Consider the following 8,622-nt stretch of genomic DNA (forward strand, 5'->3'; position numbering starts at 1 on the left):
ACACATCCCATGTATGTAGCTACGTATCCACAGGTATAACCCACACCAAAGTGACGTGCATGTTTTGTAAAGCTAGTGTGAGATAGCATAAAGCAGTATCAAACAATAGATAGTTCCAACCAAAAGGTATACCTTCTTGCCTTTTGTTCCTAATTACTATCATTCAATGCTGAAGGTTTGTATAGACAATGTTTTCAATAATTTTTTAATAATTTAAAAAAAAATGATTTTAGAAGTAGTATTTTTTTTTTCTGTGGTAGTCATTTCCTCTAGAGAGGTCATTTTCAAAACTTCTGTAAAACTCCTTCAAATAATACATCTTTCTACAATTTTAAGAACTGATATTTATTAAGGAGTACAACTATTTACTAACCCAGACATGCCTGGAGAGGATATAGATCCTCTTCTTTAAAGTGTTTTTATATTTAATACATTGATATTTCTCAAATTAGGCCATTGTCCAATTATTGAGATCTTACTACTGTCATCTTTTTTTCACAAAAGAACCTTGTATTTACATCCTGGAAAGAGGTCCTCAGGTATACAGGGGGCTCTTGACCTGTGCTTCCTTCACATGCGGAAGAGACCGGCTATATAATTTAGCCAGCATATGTCTCTAACAGCCACAGCTGATGACAAGTTTTGGCCGTGACTGTTAACCATTTAAATGTCACTGTCAGTCCTGACAGCAGCATCTAAAGGGAATGCATCGGTGCACCCTTGCACTAGACCCCATTGGTCCCCTCGCCAGGGAGTAATGGGTTACTACGACAGCTGGGTGTTTGCTGAAGCCCCCCATCACTGTCATCTTGGTTCTCCTTTGAAGCTCAACCGTAGGGTGGGCTCAATAGGAGACTGAGATTTTCGCAATATCCTGTAATATCATGGTAGGGCAATAAATGTTATCACGGGTTCAAGTCCCCTATGGGGACTAAACAGTAAGAGAAAGAAAAAAAAATGTAACAATCTATATAAAAAATAGGGGGCTGCTCTTATTTTGGTCAAAACATATTAGAACCACTAGTGGTGGCCACAGACCTGGAAAGGAAAGAAAGCCACCTTATCAAGTATCGCACGAGCATTTAAAGGGAATCTGTCACCCCTTTTTTCGAATATGAGCTGCCGGCACCGACATCAGGGGCTTATCGACAGCTTTCTGTAATGCTGTAGATAAGCCCCCGATGTACCCTGAAAGATAAGAAAAAAAAGTTAGATTATACTCACCCCGGCGTCCGGTCCGGCACCTCCCATCTTCATACGATGCCGTCCTCTTCTTTCCTTCCTGACGTGGCTTCTGCGCAGGCGCACTGCTCTGCCCTGTTGAAGGCAGAGCAGAGTCCTGCAGTGCGCAGGCGCCAGGAGAGGTCCGGCGCCTACCCACTGCAGTATTCTGCTCTGCCCTCAACAGGGCAGAGCAGTGTGCCGTAGCAGCGACGGGCAGGAATGAAGAGGACGGCATTGCTACAAGATGGTAGGCGCCGGAGCGCGACTCCCTCTGAACCGGACTCGGACCGCCCCTGGGTGAGTATAATCTAACTCCTTTCTCTGCTCTTTCAGGGTACATCGGGGTGCTTATCGACAGCATTACAGAACGCTGTAGATAAGCCCCTGATGGCAGTGCCGGCAGCTCATATTTTTGAAAAAAGGAGTGACAGATTCCCTTTAACTTTGAAAGGATTGTACAGGAGTTTTGAATGAGGCCTGTCTTATGAGCAAACTTTGTACATGTACCGAAATTATTAGACCCCGGTCATAATTTCTGAGCTATCCTTGTAAGTTCTTAGTCTAAAGGTGCCTTTTAAATAAGCTAGAAAGAAGAAAAGTAGAAACTTTAGTGACTGGTTATAGCATCTGCTCCCTTGAGTCACAGTTGTCCTGTCCTAACCTTTCTGTAGGTGTGTGCTAAGATCTTTTCCCTTTTACATTCTGCTCTTTCCATAGAGATTAGGGCACTTACTTGCCAGGCAGGTGTTAAAAGAGGATATGACCTACTTCTGCTTGCCTGTTGAGTTCAAAGAAATGCTCCAACCTATGCAAGATGCCATCACCTAGGGACAATGCAAAAAAGTAGTAAAGTTTTCACACTCTCATATACTGACTATTAATGAAGATATCACTTGGTATGTTAGTCATATGCGTGCAGAAACATGCATAGTTATCTGCACACAAGGCTGAATGAGCCATTAGCGGTGACAAAGCAAATCTCTCCTATCACAGAATGTTCAGAATATTTTAGAAGTTCTATGTTGTGTGTATTGTAGTTTAGCATAGCTGTTTATATGTACCCATTATGCTATATACTCTTAATCTCGGCTACAAGAGCTTGCCTTTAGCACTGAGCACTATTCACCCAGGGAGTAAAACAGATTGATTCTGTAATCACTGACATGTCAGTCAGGTATTGAAAGCCATGTGTTGCACTAGCAAGGATATTTGTAACGTGTAAAGAGGAAAAAACTTTACTTGTTGTGTTTGTTTTGCCGTAGGCTATAGGAACAATATTGGTAGGGCTTGGACTGTTGGCGCCGCACTGATCAGCTGTTTGAAGGGGCTGCAACCTCTTTAATGCTAGACAGAGCACCGTAATATACCATGTACTGTACATTGCTCTGTCTAGCTGCATGACTTGTGCCTAGTGCTGGTGGCGCGCCGATTTGCATTACTGTCCTAACGCTGCAATACAGTGCAGCCGCTACTGGGTAGGTGGTGTGCAATGAGAGGGAGCAGTGTGATGATTGACGAGGCCTCAATGTTTGAAAAACCTACAGCATTTGTGCTAACAGCTTTATGCAAGGGTAGGACATCCTCTGATTTGATATTGATGGCCTAAGAATAGACTATCAATAATGTGATTCAGGAAAGTCCTTTTAGCTATGAAAATACTCCCTTGTGTCAGTCTTCCATCAAGATTCACTTAAAGACTTTATCAATTCAGAGCATGAGATTATTATGCTGTGAAAGAGGACCTTTAACCAATTTTTGTTTAAATGAACATATAATGTAATAGTGGATGCAGAGTGGAATTAAAAAGTTTTTTTTTTTTGTTTTTTTTTTTAATTTCGTCTTTCTGTTGCAAATATATTAGCAATCAGATATTTGGTACCTAAGGATTTAATTTTGGCCAATTTTAGCCAAATTAGAGAGTTTTCACTTCTGCCTCCTGTACGACGCTGACCAATAAGCAGGCAGCAAGATAAGTGCAGAAGGACCTGTGGTTATTTCAACAGGATCACATAGAATCATAGACTGTTAGATTTGGAAGGGACCTTGAGGGTCATCGTGTCCAACCCCCTGCTCAATGCAAGATTCACAAACCATCTCAAACAGATTTTGTCCAGCCTCTGTTTGAAGACTTCCATTGAAGGAGAACTCACCGCCTCTCATGGCAGCCTGTTCCACTCATTGATCACCCTCACTGTCAAAAAGTTTTTTCTAACATCTAAACTGTATCTTCTTCCTTTCAATTTCATTGCTTCTCGTGTTTCCATGTGCAAATCAGAATAATGATGATCCCTCTGCACTGACATCCCTTCAGATATTTGTAGACCACTATTAAATCTCCTCTAACCTTTTTTTGCTAACTAAGCATTCCCAGATCCTTTAACCGTTCCTATTCTTCCCATTCTATAGATTTCATTTTCGTTTTTTTTGCCCAGATGCAGAATCTTGCATTTCTCCCTGTTAAATACCATTCTATTAGTTGCTGCCCATTATTCAAGCTTATTTAGATCCTTCTGAATCCTTTCTCTGTCTTCTCTAGCATTACCTATCCCTCTTAGCTTTGCATCGTGTGCAAATTTGATTAGTTTACCTTGAGTTCCCTATCTAGATCATTTATAAAAATGTTGAACAACACTGGGGACAGAACAGAGCCTTGTGGTACCCCACTTGAAATATTTTTCCAATTGGATGTGCAACCACTTCTTACCACTCTTTGACCACAATCACTGAGCCAGTTATGAATCCACCTAACCGTAGCCTTGTCAATCCCATACTTGGTCATTTTTTTCAATAAGGATAGTATGAGCTCTACCGTATTTCCCTGATCCACCCAGTCAGTGATTCCATCATAGAATAAAATTAGATTAGTCTGGAATGACTTGTTTGCTACAGACCCATGCTGGCTTTGGTTAATTACCGTATTCTAATTCTAGTACTTACATACAGGCTGTTTAATAATTTGTTCAAATATCTTTCCTGGTATAGAAGGCTCACTGGCCTGTAATTTCCTGGTTCCATCTTCTCTTTTTTGAAGATAGGTACAACATTTGCCCTTCTCTAATCTTCTGGGACTCCTCATGTTTTCCAAGATTTTTTCAAAGATTCTGTCTAGTGGTTCTGCAATTCCCTCTGCTAACTCTTTCAGTACCCTAGGATGTAATTCATCTGGGCCAGGAGATCTAAATTAATTTAAATTAGCTAAGTGTTCCCTCACCATCTCTCTCTTTATGTATAGAGTGGATTTTTTTATTCCTTCGATGGCACCGTGAAGATCAGTTGATGTTACATTTGCTTTCTTGGAGAACACAGATGCAAAATAGGAATTTAAAAGTTCGGCCTTCTCAACATCATTTTTCACTACTTTCACCATTTTCATCCTGTAAAAATCCAATAGTATCTTTGACTTTTCTTTGGCATTTGACATACCCCCCAAAATTATTTTTTCGCTGCTTTTGGTCTTCTTTGCAAGCCGTACTTCATTACTGGCTTTAACACTTCTAACTCTTGCCCTGCATTCAATGCAGACAGCATTATATTATTCTTTAGATATGCCCCCTCTTTCCATTTGATATACATTCCACAGGTCCTGCCAGCCAGTGTGCAGCCTAAATAAACACTGAAGATATATTACACAATGCTGAATTGTGGAGCCATATACACTTCTTTGCTGTGTAATATATAATCAGTGGTTATTTAGGCTGCACACTCCAGCTGGCAGGATTCGGGTTATGTGACCCCGATGATATCATCACTGGTCCTTCAACACTCCTATGTTACTGCCTGCTTATCATTGGTCAGTATCATGCATGAGGCAAAAGTACACCCCCTAGAGAAAACTAATAGCACCTACTTGGTCTTAACTCTTAACTGCCAAATATTTGATTGCTAATATCTCCACAACGGAGAGGCAAAATTAAAAAAAAGACTAACTTTTTTATTCCGCTCTACAGCTATTCAGCCACTATTACATTGTGTATTCAATTCAACATGAAAAATTTGGTAAATGCTAATCGTATTGTGTATATATTTATGTCCTGGGACCTTGGAAACTCTCCCTCCTTTGTGTTGAGGCAACTGTCACCTGAGCATCCCATGTACCTGCAAGATCACTGTACCAGTTCCAAAGTTAATTATACAGTGCCTTGGCCCCCTGGAACTTTTCAACTTTTTCCCACATATCATGCTTCAAACATAAAGATACCAAATGTAATTTTTTGGTGAAGAATCAACAAGTGGGACACAATTGTGATGTTGAATGAAATGTATTGGTTATTTGACATTTTTGTGGAAATTCAAAAACTGAAAAGTGGGGCGTGCAATATTATTGGGCCCCTTTACTTTCAGTGCAGCAAACTCACTCCAGAAGTTCATTGTGGATCTCTGAATGATCCAATGTTGTCCTAAATGACTAATTATGATAAGTATAATCCACCTGTGTGTAATCAAGTGTCTGTATAAATGCATCTGCTCTGTGATAGTCTCAGGGTTCTGTTTGAAGAACATAGAGCATCATGAAGACCAAGGAACACAACAGGCAGGTCCGTGATACTGTTGTGGAGAAGTTTAACTCCTTAATGTCCAATGACGGACACAGTACGTCATCAGACATCTCCCCTGCTTTGATGAGGGCTCCGGCGATCAGCTCATTGCCCATATGTAGCAGAGCCGATCGGGTTGTGCATGCTTCTAGCCTCCAATATTGAAGCATGCCAAAAGTAAAAAAAAAAATGTTTAAAAATAAAAAAAATTAAAAAACCTAAAAGTTCAAATCACCCCCCTTTGGCCCAATCAAAATAAAACAGTAAAAAAAAATCCCACATACACATATTTGGTATTGCTGCATTCAGAATCACCCGATCTATCAATAAAAAAAAGCATTAACCCGATCGCTAAACGGCGTAGCGAGAAAAAAATTCAAAACGCCAGAATTACGTTTTTTTGGTCGCCAAGACATTGCATTAAAATGCAGTAACAGGCGATCAAAAGAATGTATCTGCACAAAAGTGGTATCATTAAAAACGTCAGCCCGGCACGGAAAAAATAAGTCCTCACCCGACCCCAGATCATGAAAAATGGAGACGCTACGGGTCTCGGAAAATTGCGCAAATTTTTTTTTTTTCTTTTAGCAAACTTTGGAATTTTTTTTCACCACTTAGATAAGAGGACATAGACATGTTTGGTGTCTATGAACTCGTAATGACCTGGAGAATCATAATGGCAGTTCAGATTTAGCATCTAGTGAACCTAGCAAAAAAGCCAAGCAAAAAACAAGTGTGGGATTGCACTTTTTTTTGCAATTTCACCGCACTTGGAATTTTTTTCCCGTTTTCGAGTACACGACATGGTAAAACCAATGATGTCATTTAAAAGTACAACTCGTCCTGCAAAAAATAAGCCCTCACATGGCCATATAAATGGAAAAATAAAAAAGATATGGCTCTGGAAAGAAGGGGAGGGAAAAATGATAATGCAAAACCAAAAATACCCCTGGTCGTTAAGGGGTTAAAGCCCGATTTGGATACAAAATGATTTCCAAAACTTTAAACATCCCAAGAAGCACTGTGCAAGCGATCATGTTGAAATGGAAGGAGTATCATACCACTGCAAATCTACCAAGACCCGGCCGTCCCTCTACACTTTCATCTCAAACAAGGAGAAGACTGGTCAGAGATGCAGACAAGAGGCCCATGATCACTCTGGATGAACTGCTGAGATCTACAGCTGAGGTGGGACAGTCTGTCCATAGGACAACAATCAGTCGTACACTGCACAAATCTGGCCTTTATGGAAGAGTGGCAAGAAGAAAGCCATTTCTCAAAGATATCCCTAAAAATTGTTGTTTAAAGTTTTTCAACAAGCCACCTGGGAGACACTCCAAACATGTGGAAGAAGGTGCTCTGGTCAGATGAAACCAAAATTGAACTTTTTGGCAACAATGCCAAACGATATGGTGGCAGCATCATGGTTTGGGCCTGCTTTTCTTCAGCAGGAACAGGGAAGATGGTTAAAATTGATGGGAAGATGGATGGAGCCAAATACAGGACCATTCTTGAAGAAAACCTTTTGGAGTCTGCAAAAGACCTGAGACTGGGATAGAGATTTGTCTTCCAACAAGACAATGATCCCAAACATAAAGCAAAATCTACAATGGAATAGTTCACAAATAAACGTATCCAGGTGCTAGAAGTTAAGTCCAGACCTGAATCCAATCGAGAATCTGTGGAAAGAGCTGAAAAATGCTGTTCTCAGACGATCTCCATCAAACCTCACTGAGCTCGAGCTGTTTGCCAAGGAAGAATGGGCAAGAATTTCAGTCTCTCGATGTACAAAACTGATAGAGACATACCCCAAGCGACTTGCAGCTGTAATAGCAGCAAAAGGTGGCGCAAGAAAGTATTAAGTTAAAGGGGCTGAATAATATTGCACACCCCACTTTTCAGTCTTTGAATTTCCACAAAAATTTAAAATAACCAATAAATTTCGTTTAACTTCACAATTGTGTCCCACTTGTTGTTGATTCTTCACCAAAAATTTACATTTGGTATCTTTATGTTTGAAGCATGATATGTGGGAAAAGGTTGAAAAGCTCCAGGGGGCCGAATACTTTTGCAAGGCACTGTATGTGTATATTATCCAGATCAGTGTTATTTGTGGACAGACCTATATGCCCCATTTACCGAGTCGTCTGCTTATGGACTCATATTTTACAAAACCACCCATATCAGACATTCTTTATGAAAAATCACATCATGTTATCAGATACCACAAGTGAAGTCATATGGTTCTAATATGAAATAATACTCTTCAGGCACCCTCTGTATTTGCCTACTTGCTGGCAGTATAACAGAGTATATAGGTTTTGGATAATATTAAGTCAATTTGCTCAGGACTATGCCAAAACTTTTGAAATGATACCATTGCTCAGACATCTGTGTCTCTGCATACATTAAAAGAATTTTATGGCCAGCACTAATATTTGTCAGGTATTGTGCCACTAACTCCTAGCACTGTATGATGTTCCCACTGTTAGGACTCCACTCTGCTTGCTGATTGATCAGTCGTCACATGACTTCTCACATGTGATTTGAGAGTAGTTGGCACATGCCTACAAGAATACAGTGAACTCAGAGAGAAGGTATGCAATCACATATGAGTGTTCACGTGATGATGACCTCACGAACCGGCAAAAAGAGTGGAATGCCAAGGCCGAGGTCATATGAGCAATGATTCCCAAATACGAGAGAATCAGCGTGATTATGGTAATGACACTCAGCTCAAACTCTGTCACAGTTTGATCAGTCTCATCTTAGTGTGATCTGATTCTCTCACGTGCGAAAATTAGAACACACGTGGAGAAAACGGAGAAATTAATTTCTCCATATCCTTCGTTGTTTGAGTCTG

This window comes from Dendrobates tinctorius, unplaced genomic scaffold, assembly GCF_039654945.1.
Source record: "Dendrobates tinctorius isolate UK_male_01 unplaced genomic scaffold, ASM3965494v1 ptg000087l, whole genome shotgun sequence".
NCBI classification, from domain to species: domain Eukaryota; kingdom Metazoa; phylum Chordata; class Amphibia; order Anura; family Dendrobatidae; genus Dendrobates; species Dendrobates tinctorius.